Source organism: Cervus elaphus, chromosome 19 (assembly GCF_910594005.1).
Source record: "Cervus elaphus chromosome 19, mCerEla1.1, whole genome shotgun sequence".
Classification (NCBI taxonomy): Eukaryota; Metazoa; Chordata; class Mammalia; order Artiodactyla; family Cervidae; genus Cervus; species Cervus elaphus.
This window is the reverse complement of record NC_057833.1, coordinates 93,920,306-93,932,384: the sequence shown is the minus strand read 5'-3', so window position 1 is coordinate 93,932,384 and position 12,079 is coordinate 93,920,306.

Genomic DNA, 12,079 nt, shown 5'->3' with positions numbered 1-12,079 from the left:
GACTCCTGTGTGATAGAAAGTAGGGAGGGAGTCAAGGCTGGAAGACCTGACAGACTGATGTGAATTTGACCTTCAGGGCAGCAAGGGAAAGAAGTTGGGTGGGAGAGTTCAAAGAAGCTTCAACCAAGTTGTCAGATAGTTCTTGAGCCACAGTTGCCTTCGAGTAGTCATATGTCTCCCAGGAATGTTTCTGCCTTACAATCCTGCTGCATTCAGTTATTGGGTAGGATACACCATCGACCCAGGTGACTCAGTGTAAAGAATCTGCCTGAAAGTGCAGAAGATGAAAGAGATGCGGGTTCCATCCCTGGGTCAGGAAGATTCCCTGGAGAAGGAAATGGCAACCTGCTCCAGTATCTCTCCCGTATAGGAAACACTGATAAGAAAGCTTGGCATCAGCACAACAGAGCAGTGGAATTCAGAATGCAGCAGCAGGGAATTTTGATAACCCAGGTTCCCTACATTTGTGTATACACTGACCTGGAAACATGTAGAAACATGTTCACAGCACTTCTGTTTTTAGTTGAACGAGTGAACTTGAAAGTTGCTTCTTCTTGCTTATAATAAGAAAAAGCGGAACAAACTGAAAATCTAGTACTTTTCTTGGACCCATCAGATAAACAGAATTGAATAATTAAATAAATAGTTGGCACATAGTGAGAGTGAAATTTCTCAGTGTTGAACTAAGAGGGTAAAGAAGGAGCAAGGGAAGAGTGATTAATTTAGTAATGGATTAGATTTGGCAACATCAGTATGAACTCATTTTAGCTTAATACAGATACAGATAAACATATGTGTACATATACATTTATCAAAATATTTTATATGTACATATACATGGATTTGTGTACACATGTATATAAGTGTACCTTGTTTTATTACACCTTGTTTTATCATGCACTGAAGATAATATATTTTTTACACATTTAAGGTTTGCAGTAACTCTGCAGCAAACAAGCCTGTTGGCCCTGTTTTCCCAAGGCCATTTGCTCACTTCAACTGTGTTGCATTTTTGGTGATTCTCACAATATTTCAAACTTTTAAAATTATTATTATATTTGCTATGGTGATCTGTGGTCAATGATTTCTGATGTTACTATTACAAAAAGATTACAACTCATTGAAGGCTCAGATAATGGTTAGCATTTTTTATCAATAAAACTATTTTTAAATTAAGGTATGTACATTGTTTAATTAGACATAATGTCATTGCATACTTTACAGACTGCAGTTGAATGTAAACATAAAATTTATATACAATGAAAAACCAAAAACTTTATGTGAATCATTTTATTGTGATATTCACTTTATTGTGGTACTCTGGAACTGAAACCACAGTATCTCCCAATATTTCACAATACTAAGATTGTATTTCCTTAGTCCGTTAGTTGAGACGCCCTAGAAGAAAGGGAACTCTAATAAGAACAAACAGACGAAGTGGCCAGATCTTGGTTTCTAATACTAGTCAACAACGAAAGGAACTAAGACTCCTTGAATAAATGGCTGGGTTCTAGGGCTGGTGTCAGCTTCCCAGGTGGCGCTAGTGATAATCAGTCTCCCAATGCAGGGGATGACGGTTTGATCCCTGGGTCAGGATGATCCCCTGGAGAAGGGAATGGCAACCCACTCTAGCATTCTTGCCTGGAGAATTCCATGGACAGAGAAGCCGGGCAGGCTACAGTTCATGGTCACAAAGAGTTGGACATGACTGAAGTGACTTAGCACACACACAGGGCTGGGGTCAAGAATATAACACCTACGCATGGGTCAACTTCTAATGTCAGAGAGTAAGGAAGTGATAAAAACAAACAAAAAAACTATAGAGTATGTCAAAATGTCAGAGGAGCCAGCAGAAAGAGCTCCCAATGGTCAAAGGTGGAGCAATTTGAGCAAGAAAATAATTTATGTTCAATAGGAACCCACTGTGGGTTACCTATGAAAGTGAAAGTGAAATCTCTCAGTCATGTCCGACTCTTTGCGACCCCATGGACTGTAGCCCACCAGGCTCCTCTGTCCATGGGATTCTCCTGGCAAGAATACTGGAGTGGGTTGCCATTTCCTTCTCCAGGGAATCTTCCCGACCCAGGGATTGAACCCAGGTCTCCCGAATTGCAGGCAAGCGCTTTAACCTCTGAGCCACCAGGGAAGGGTTACCTATAACTTAACCTATAGTTAAGCTGACAACAATCAATGGGTACTTTCTTTTTTTCCTTAAATTTTAATGTTTACCTTTGTACAGCTATATAAATAAGTATACAATATTGAATGTATTTTCATATTATTATTTCATGTAAAGTGTTATCTATTAGATCAATGAAGAATATGAAAGATGTTTTAATTTCACTCTCATTGTTTCTATAGTTCTCTTTCTTACTTAATGTGGACATGAAATTCTAACTTCTTATTTTCTTTCCCTCTAAAAAACTGCTTTAACATTTAAATATTTCCCTCTTAAAAATTTCTCTAATATTTCTTGCAAGGTAAGTCTAATGGGAAGAAATTCCTTCAATTTCTGTTTGCCAAAGTCATTATTTCCCCTTCACTTTTGAAGGATAATTGCATAGCATACAGAGTTTTAGGTAGAATTTTTCTTCTCTCAACAGTTTATATATTTCACTCCACTCTTCTTGTTTGCATGGTATCTAACAAAGATATAATTCTTATCTTTGTTTTTCTTTACGTAAAGTATGCCCCCTCCCTACCCTTGTCTTCCTTCAGATTTATTTTTGTTTATTTAATCTTTTATTTTGTGTAGTTTGGAGATGATATACCAAGTTGTAGGTCTTTTTTTTTTTTTTTTTCATTTTTTCTGCTTGGTATTCTCTAAGTTTCAAGGATCTGTGGATCATTGACTTATATGACAAAATTCTCAGTCATTATTGTTTCAAATATTTATTTTATTCCTTCCCCTCTTTCTAGTATTCCCATTATGCATGCATCACACCTTTGGTAGTTTTCCCATTGTCCTTGGATATTCTGTTCTGCTTTTGTCAGTCTTTGTTCTACTACAACTTTGTTCTACATCAAAGTCAGTTTTCTTATCTCTTGTAGTGTTTTTTATCTCTAGTATTTCTTTTTGGTGCATTTTTATATTTTCAACCCTGCTTACATGCACATTATATGTGTAATTAGAAAATAAGTCTCCTATAGTATTTTTAAATGAGAGAAATATGCTTTCTATAATAGCTGAGTACCAGGTAAGCATAGAAAATACTGTATTAATTCCAAGATAGCTTCTATATATATTTTTAATGAGCTTTGTAAATAATCTAACCCCTAGAGTATTTCTTCAAATAATATTTTTCAAGAAGTAGATCATCCAATAAGTTATTTGTATTTAGTATTTAGTTTTTTAACTTAAATGTTAAAATATAGTAAGATTTCTTGATCTTTATGCTTTGCTTCAGAATATGACTCTACCCAATGAAAAGGTCCATGTAAAAATACCCTGACAAGTCATTTCAAAATTCAATGACAGAATTAAAACACAAAAAATTTTAAAAAATCACTTGAGTACTCATAATTTATTTTTTCCAAATTTCTCCATTGATTTTAAATGGATAGCATTCAATGACTTCCTCTTTGTATGCTTGTCTTTAATAATTGTGATTTCCTCAAATCTTTAAAAGCTGAAATATTCTGTAATCAATTTGTAGATATAGTCATTAGATAATTTCAAATGATTTCAAGAAAATTACAACATACATTTAGAAAACCCTTTATAAAATAGTCTATGGTTACTATAAGACCCTATATTGTTTTAAATAGTAGTTTTATAAAGTTCAACTATTTTAAAATTTTAATTAATGAAGGGCAAAAAAGAGAGCACATGTTGCTAAATTGAAATCTTTTAAAATTAAATATTAGTTTTCTAACAAATTTTGCAGTTTAAATTCACTTTATATGTAAATTTTTGTGGTTTAAACTTAATAATTATAGTGGGAAACTTATTTTTAAGGGTTCATTTATAAATTATGAGTGATCCTGGGAAAATGAAAGTACATTTCTCCTGTACATAATTTCTGATTTAATAAGACCTGTTATTTAATCTGAAATCATAATATTTATCTTCATTCAAGCCATTTTAACAGAATCTTCAAAAGTACTAACAGTCAGATATTTCCCCTTCAATGAGTTAACTTCCACAAGCTTTACAAACTGACAAAATTAATGAAATCTTATTTGGGTTAAGGTAACTGATTTTTACACATTTTATCTTACTGTGAAAAGAATATTTGAAATAAGATCTACCCTCTTAACTTTGTTAAGTGTACAGTTTTTACTGTTGCCTATGTATGTAATATTGTACATATAGCAATCTTGTATAGAACATCTTTAGAACTTAATCATATGCTTAAGAGCTTAATCATACAGTATCTTTCTGTTACTGGCTTATTTCACTTAACATAATGTTCTCAAGGTTCATCCATGTTGTTGCATATTGCAGAATTTCATTCTTTTTTAAGACTGAAAAGTATTTCAATGTATGTCTATATCACATTTTCAATACATTTGTTAATGGACATTTATGCTGTTTTCACAACAATTAAGTACTACCACAATAAATAAGCTCCTATACACCCTTCAGGGTTTCCCAAGCGGCTCAACAGTAAAGAATGTGCCTGTAAAATGGAGGAGATGCGGGAGATGTGGGTTCCATCCCTGGGTGGGGCAGATCCCTTGAAGAAGGAAATGGCAACCCACTCCAGTATTCTTTTTCTTTTTTTTTTAATTAATTAATTAATTTTTTTTTTCAGTGGGTTTTGTCATACATTGACATGAATCAGCAATAGATTTACACGTATTCCCCATCCCGATCCCCCCTCCCACCTCCCTCTCCACCCGATTCCTCTGGGTCTTCCCAGGGCACCAGGCCCGAGCACTTGTCTCATGCATCCAACCTGGGCTGGTGACCTGTTTCACCATAGATAGTATACATGCTGTTCTTTCGCAACATCCCACCCTCACCTTCTCCCACAGAGTTCAAAAGTCTGTTCTGTACATCTGTGTCTCTTTTTCTGTTTTGCATATAGGGTTGTCATTACCATCTTTCTAAATTCCATATATATGTGTTAGTATGCTGTAATGTTCTTTATCTTTCTGGCTTACTTCATTCTGTATAATGGGCTCCAGTTTCATCCATCTCATTAGAACTGGTTCAAATGAATTCTTTTTAACGGCTGAGTAATATTCCATGGTGTATATGTACCACAGCTTCCTTATCCATTCATCTGCTGATGGGCATCTAGGTTGCTTCCATGTCCTGGCTATTATAAACAGTGCTGCGATGAACATTGGGGTGCACGTGTCTCTTTCAGATCTGGTTTCCTCAGTGTGTATGCCCAGAAGTGGGATTGCTGGGTCGTATGGGAGTTCTATTTCCAGTTTTTTAAGAAATCTCCACACTGTTCTCCATAGCGGCTGTACTAGTTTGCATTCCCATCAACAGTGTAAGAGGGTTCCCTTTTCTCCACACCCTCTCCAGAATTTATTGCTTGTAGACTTTTGGATAGCAGCCATCCTGACTGGCGTGTAATGGTACCTCATTGTGGTTTTGATTTGCATTTCTCTGATAATGAGTGATGTTGAGCATCTTTTCATGTGTTTGTTAGCCATCTGTATGTCTTCTTCACTCCAGTATTCTTGCCAGAGAAATCCCATGGACAGAGGAGCCTGGCAGCCTATAGTCCGTGGGATTGCAAAGAGTTGAACGTGACTGAGTGACTGAGCACTTATGCATTCATATACCCTTCACCCATTTTCCCTTAATGTTAAGATCATGTGTAATTATGGTACTGTTATCAAAATTAATAAATCAATATTTTTATAATTTAAAAATCACAGAGATTATTCTGATTCTCCATTTGTCCAGTAATACACTTTTATGGACTGTTGGTCAGAGTGTTTGAATAATGTTCCCCAGCTTGGGACTCTGATGCTTTCTAATGATTAGATGAGGGTTTTATAGTTTGGAGAAGAGTATTGAAGAAGTAAATGCCTTTTCTGTTACACCGTAACAAAGAGCAAATTATATTATCGTGACTTTTTACTGACAAGATGCATTTTGACCACTTGGTAGGGGTAGTGTCTGCTAGTTTTTTTCACTTTCCATGTTACTTGTTAGAAGTACATTATTAGAAGAATTGTTAGAAGTCTGGCCTATACTCAAGTGGAGGGACATGAAGCTCCACTTATTGGAAGGAAGAGTATAAGAGTTTCTACATATATTGAAATCACTACTATAATTAATTCATGTTTTGGAAGAAATAATTTGAGACAATGCAAATATCCTATTTCTCCTTAAATTTTCACCCTTGTATTTTAGGATTCACCTGTTCCTCTTGCCTATTATTATTGATGTGGTATTCGAAGGGTGAGTTTCTCTTTTTTCTCATCACTACTACATTTATAATTTGGATTTATTTTTGAAGAAAGGTGTGTTCTTTACCACTTATATACTCAATCATTTATTTATATCTACATTATTGATTTTTAATATTCTATGTAATAATATAATTTGTGTGTGTGTGTGTGTTTGCATGGTTCTAGGTTTGGCCATTGGGCATACTTTCTACTTAGTTTCTGTGTCTTTTTGACATGACCCCAATTTTATTTGTAAGCACTTTCTTACTTTTTGGGCTTATGAGAAGTTCTGGGTTCATGTTGTATTTTCTTTGCCTCACTTCGGAAATAGACATTTATCTGTAGAGCTTTGCTTCCTTCTCTTGGATAATCACATTTGGAAACAAAAATAATGGGCATTAGCTCTGTCTGTTGCTACTAGCATGTCACTGCTTCTAATCTGTCTCAAGAGACAAAGCTAGGAAGTAAAATGGGTATACTACATCTTGCATGTAAAACATTCTACATTTAATTCTGTGTCTATCCATCTGCATATATATTAAGTTAAATATTAGTTGACACTGATACCTATTATAATCCAATAACACGGGGCTGATTCTAACCTGACTTTCTTGCGAGCTTATTTTTAACTTCTTTCCAAGACAGTAAGGAAATTAGCTTGTAATATTTCTTTTTTTACTTATGTCCTCAACCCCAGTATATAGTACTTCTTTAAGGAAAAAAAAAAAGACTAGAATACAGTATTTATGCACACTTATTTTTTGCCTTTCACCTCACAGTATCCAGTTAAGACACTGTTTTTCAGTTACTTGTGTCAGCTATTTTATTTCCACTTTTTCATGGGATTTATTATATATTTATAATTGCCTCACTTTTCACAGTATGTATTCATTCTTGTGATACTTTCAAATGATTTGGTTTAAACACTTGTGCAGCAAAGTGCATTCTTTGTGGTGTACACTTCTGTGAGTTTTGGAAAATATATTGAGTCAAATCTTGAGCTCGGATTGTGAAGTTATCACCACTATCCAGAAGAGTTGTATCACCCTAAAATTTCCTTGTGTGACACCTTTGTAGTTAACTTCCACCCCAACTTCTGTTCTAGCCTAATATGTTTAACTTTTAGGGGATATCATATAAGTGGAATCACACAACATTCCTGTCCAATTCTAGACAATTATGAGTAAAGCTCATAGACTGCCATATAAGTTTTTGTGTGAACATAAATTTTTGTTCCTCTTAGGTGAATACCTAGTAGTAGATTTACAGTGCCGTATAGGGTTTGTATGAAATTGGAAACTTTTTTTTTCCCCAAAGTAGCGTACCATTTGTGTTTCCACCAGTAATACATGAGATTTCTAGCTTCTCTCCTTTATCATTGTCGGCACTTGTCATTTCTTGAAGTTGTTATTTTGTTCATTTATATTTTAACCATTCTAATGGGTGTGTGGTGGTTTATTATTAGCAATTTATTTTGCCTTTTGTTGATGACTAATGTTTCTGAGCTTCTTTTTTGCGTTTATGAGCCAATCATAAATCTTCTTTGGTGATGTGCTACTCAAAACTTTTGTCCACTGTGACATTTTCTTTATATCATTGAGTTTTAAGATTTCCTTCAGTTCTTTAACAGAAATGAGTTTTGAAAATATTTTCCCAGTCTCTCTTTTCAATACTGTCTTTAAAAAACAGAAGCTTAAATATACATGTCTTTTTTTTCCTTGTTACAGCTTGTATGTTTGCATGCTATTGAAGAAATCTTTGCTTTACAAATGGTCACAGATATTTCCTACCATGTGTTCCTCTAGAAGTAATGTAGCTTTAACTCTTATATTTAGGTTTAGGATAGGTTTTGATTTAATTATTTATTATAGCAGGAATAAATGATCAAGGTTCATTTTTTTTTTTTTAACGTAAAGCTATGTAATTTCCCCAGTGCTATTTGTTGGGGGGGAAACAAAACAAAGCTGTCTTTTCTCTATTAGAATACTTTGACCCTATGTCAAATATCAATTGACCAGACATGATTGGGATTAACTCTAGATTCATCATATTCTATTGACCTATTCTAATGATTTGCCAATAACACATCCTTTTCATGTAGTTTGATAAATCAGATAATGTGATAATTCTAACTTTGCTAATCTCGAAATTGTTTGACTACTTTAACTATTTTAATTCCTGGATATTTGCATGAAAACTTTATATGTGAAAATTTCTATCTTGAAAAGGTGTGTTGGAATTTTGATTTTTGGATGCAATAAATCTGCAGATTAATTTGGAAAGAATTAGCCTCTTAAGGATATTGAAGTTTCCAAATCATGAATGTGGTATATCTTCATTTATTTAGATCTTATTTAATTTCTCTCAGTAAATCATCATAGTTTTCAAAGTACAGTACTTGAATGTATTTTTTGAAATGTGTCATTAAGAATTTCATGCTTTTGGTAATATTTTAAATCACATTCTGTTAAATTTCAAGTTCCAATGTTGTTGTCACCTTATAGCAATATGATTAATTTTTATATAGTGATCTTATGTGAGCTTATAAGACTCAATTATTTTAGTAGTTAGTAGATAATCTTGTTATCTTTGCATCAGAAGAATTTTACTTTTTTCTTTTCCATCTGTACATCTTTTTCTTTCTCTACTGACACAAAACATTGAGAAGTCATGAAGGTTATAATCGTTGCTTAGTGTCAAATATTTCAGAATTATTTTGGTATTAATATTTTATTTTTAATATCTGAATGAGTTGAACAACTATTAGAAGCAAGATCTCTTTCAAAGCCTTGGTAAGGAAGGCTAAGACCTATAACTATGGCACATTCACTCTATTGGCTTAGTTGTAAAGTGAAAACTGAACACAGGAGTTCTTTTGTTTATAATTGTGTGTGTGTGTGTGTGTGTGTGTGTGTGTGTGTGCGCGCGCATGCTCTCAGTTGCTCGTTTGTGTCCGACACTTTGTGACCCCATGGACTGTGGCCCACCAGGCTCCTCTGTCCATGGGATTTCCCAGGCAAGAATACTCAAGTAGGTTGCTGTTTTCTCTTCCAGAAGATCTTCCTGACCCAGGGATCTGAACCCACATTTCCTGCATCTCATGCATGGGCAAGTTGATTCTTTACCACTGAGCCACCTGGGAAACCTCTTTTTTATATTTACTATAGAAATAGTCAGTATAATAAGTATATACATTAATGAAGTGTTCAGTTTGTATAGATTAAGCCTTCCTGTTAATATACCCATTCCTAAGGATCCTTCTAATAATGCATCTGTTGCCTTAAAAATATAGATGTGCTTTCTCACCTTGAAAGCGATTATGCCAGCACTGTGGACAATGACCCATGAATTTGCTCTACTCAGGCTAGAGAATAAACCTTCAAGTTGAGAGAGCAGGGGACCCATCATGCACCTCTACCATGACAGCAATTAAATTTGAACCATAAATGCTATAGGGGAGGGCTCTGCTTTGGTGACTTGCCCTCCAAAGAATGTGACTTTTCAGATGTTTGTTGTCTGGCTATATGTGATCCTAAATATGATTAAGGCATAGACAACAATTTTTCTACAGCCACAAATCAGGCTGAAGATTTTATGAATATGCAAATTAGACTACTCCTCTGTTGATGCTAGTAAAGTACTCTGGCCATTTCTGGGATGGTCTCACCCATTTTATAGCATCAGAAAACAATTATGTTTTGTTAAATTACTTAATTAATGTTTATGAAATTTTCTTGATATTATTCAATTGTGCAACGTTAATATTTATTGTTCTAACCAGATATATTTACATACTAATCTCAAAATATAATGCTCAAATACATATAATCCATATCTCATACAACCATCATTGTAAACTTCATGAAATTAATTGTCATTCATCTGGATTTTCACTAAAACTTTAATTTTTTCTTGATTATCATATTACAATAATTAGATAATAAGCTCTTCCAAGTATTACTCTATTATTTCAAAGTTGTTATTTTTTCTTGATATATGTGTTTTCAGGATGGTAGTGAAGAAAGAGAAAGGAGGCCGTTTTCATATCTTGCTGAAAGTAATGTGCTGGCTTTTCCTCCTTTACCTCATTTATCCAAGTTTACCAATGACTGATCTCATAAAGTTATTATGAAGGCAGTGTTTTCAAACTTCTTCCTTTAACTCCTCCTTTAAATTAAAAGACATCTTAGTACTTGCTTTCAGGCTATTTCTAGAAATTAAATCTCCAGAAAATACTCAAAGTTGGCAATATTTGCTTTCTCTTAAAATATTTTTCAATTAAATCCTTCTCTTTTTTCATTTATGTATATAAGTCAAGTAATAGATTGTATTATCATAGGTAACTGTTGCATGATTAACATATGCACCAAAGGAGATTTTTTGTATCAATCTATCAGGTGATGGAATTCCAGTTGAGCTATTTCATTCCTAAAAGATGATGCTGTGAAAGTGCTGCACTCAATATGTCAGCAAATTTGGAAAACTCATCAGTGGCCACAGTACTGGAAAAGGTCAGTTTTCATTCTAATCCCAAAGAAAGGAAATGCCAAAGTGCACACAATTGCACTTATCTCACATGCTAGTGAAGTAATGCTCAAGATTTTCCAAGCCAGGCTTCAGCAATATGTGAACTGTGAACTTTCAGATGTTCAAGCTGGTTTTAGAAAAGGCAGAGGAGCCGGAGATCAAATTGCCAACATCTACTGGATCATTGAAAAAGCAAGAGAGTTCCAGAAAAACATCTAGTTCTGCTTTATTGACTATGCCAAAGCCTTTGACTGTGTGGATCACAATAAACTGTGGAAATTTCTAAAAGAGATGGGAATACCAGACCACCTGACCTGCCTTTTGAGAACTCTGTATGCAGGTCAGGAAGAAACAGTTACAACTGGACATGAAAAAACAGACTGGTTCCAAATAGGAAAAGGAGTATGTCAAGGCTGAATATTTTCAGCCTGCTTATTTAACTTATATGCAGAGTACATCATGAGAAACGCTGGACTGAATGAAGCACAAGCTGGAATCAAGATTGCTGGAAGAAATATCAATAACTTCAGATATGTAGATGACACTGCCTTTTGGAAGAAAGCAAAGAAGAACTAAAAAGCCTCTTGATGAAAGTGAAAGAGGAGAGTGAAAAGATTGGCTTAAAACTCAACAGTCAGAAAACTAAGATCATGGTATCTGGTTCCATCACTTCATGGCAAATGGATGGGGAAATAGTGGAAATCGTGGCTGACTTTATTTTTCTGGGCTTCAAAATCACTGCAGATTATGATGGCAGCCATGAAATTAAAATATGTTTACTCCTTGGAAGAAAAATTGTGACCAACCTAGACAACATATTAAAAAGCAGAGACATTACTTTGCCATCAAAGGTTCATCAAGGCTATAGTTTTTCCAGTGGTCATGTATGGATGTGAGTTGGACTGTAAAGAAAGCTGAGCCCCAAAGAATTGATGCTTTTGAACTGTGGTGTTGGAGAAGACTCTTGAGAGTCCCTTGGACTGCAAGGAGATCCAACCAGTCCATCCTAAAGGAGACCAGTCCTGGGTGTTCATTGGAGGGACTGGTATTGAAGCTGATACTCCAATACTTTGGCCACTTGATGCGAAGAGCTGACTCATTTGAAAAGACCCTGCTGCTGGGAAAGATTGAGGGCAGGAGGAGAAGGGGACGGCAGAGGATGAGATGGTTGGATGGTATCACTGACTCA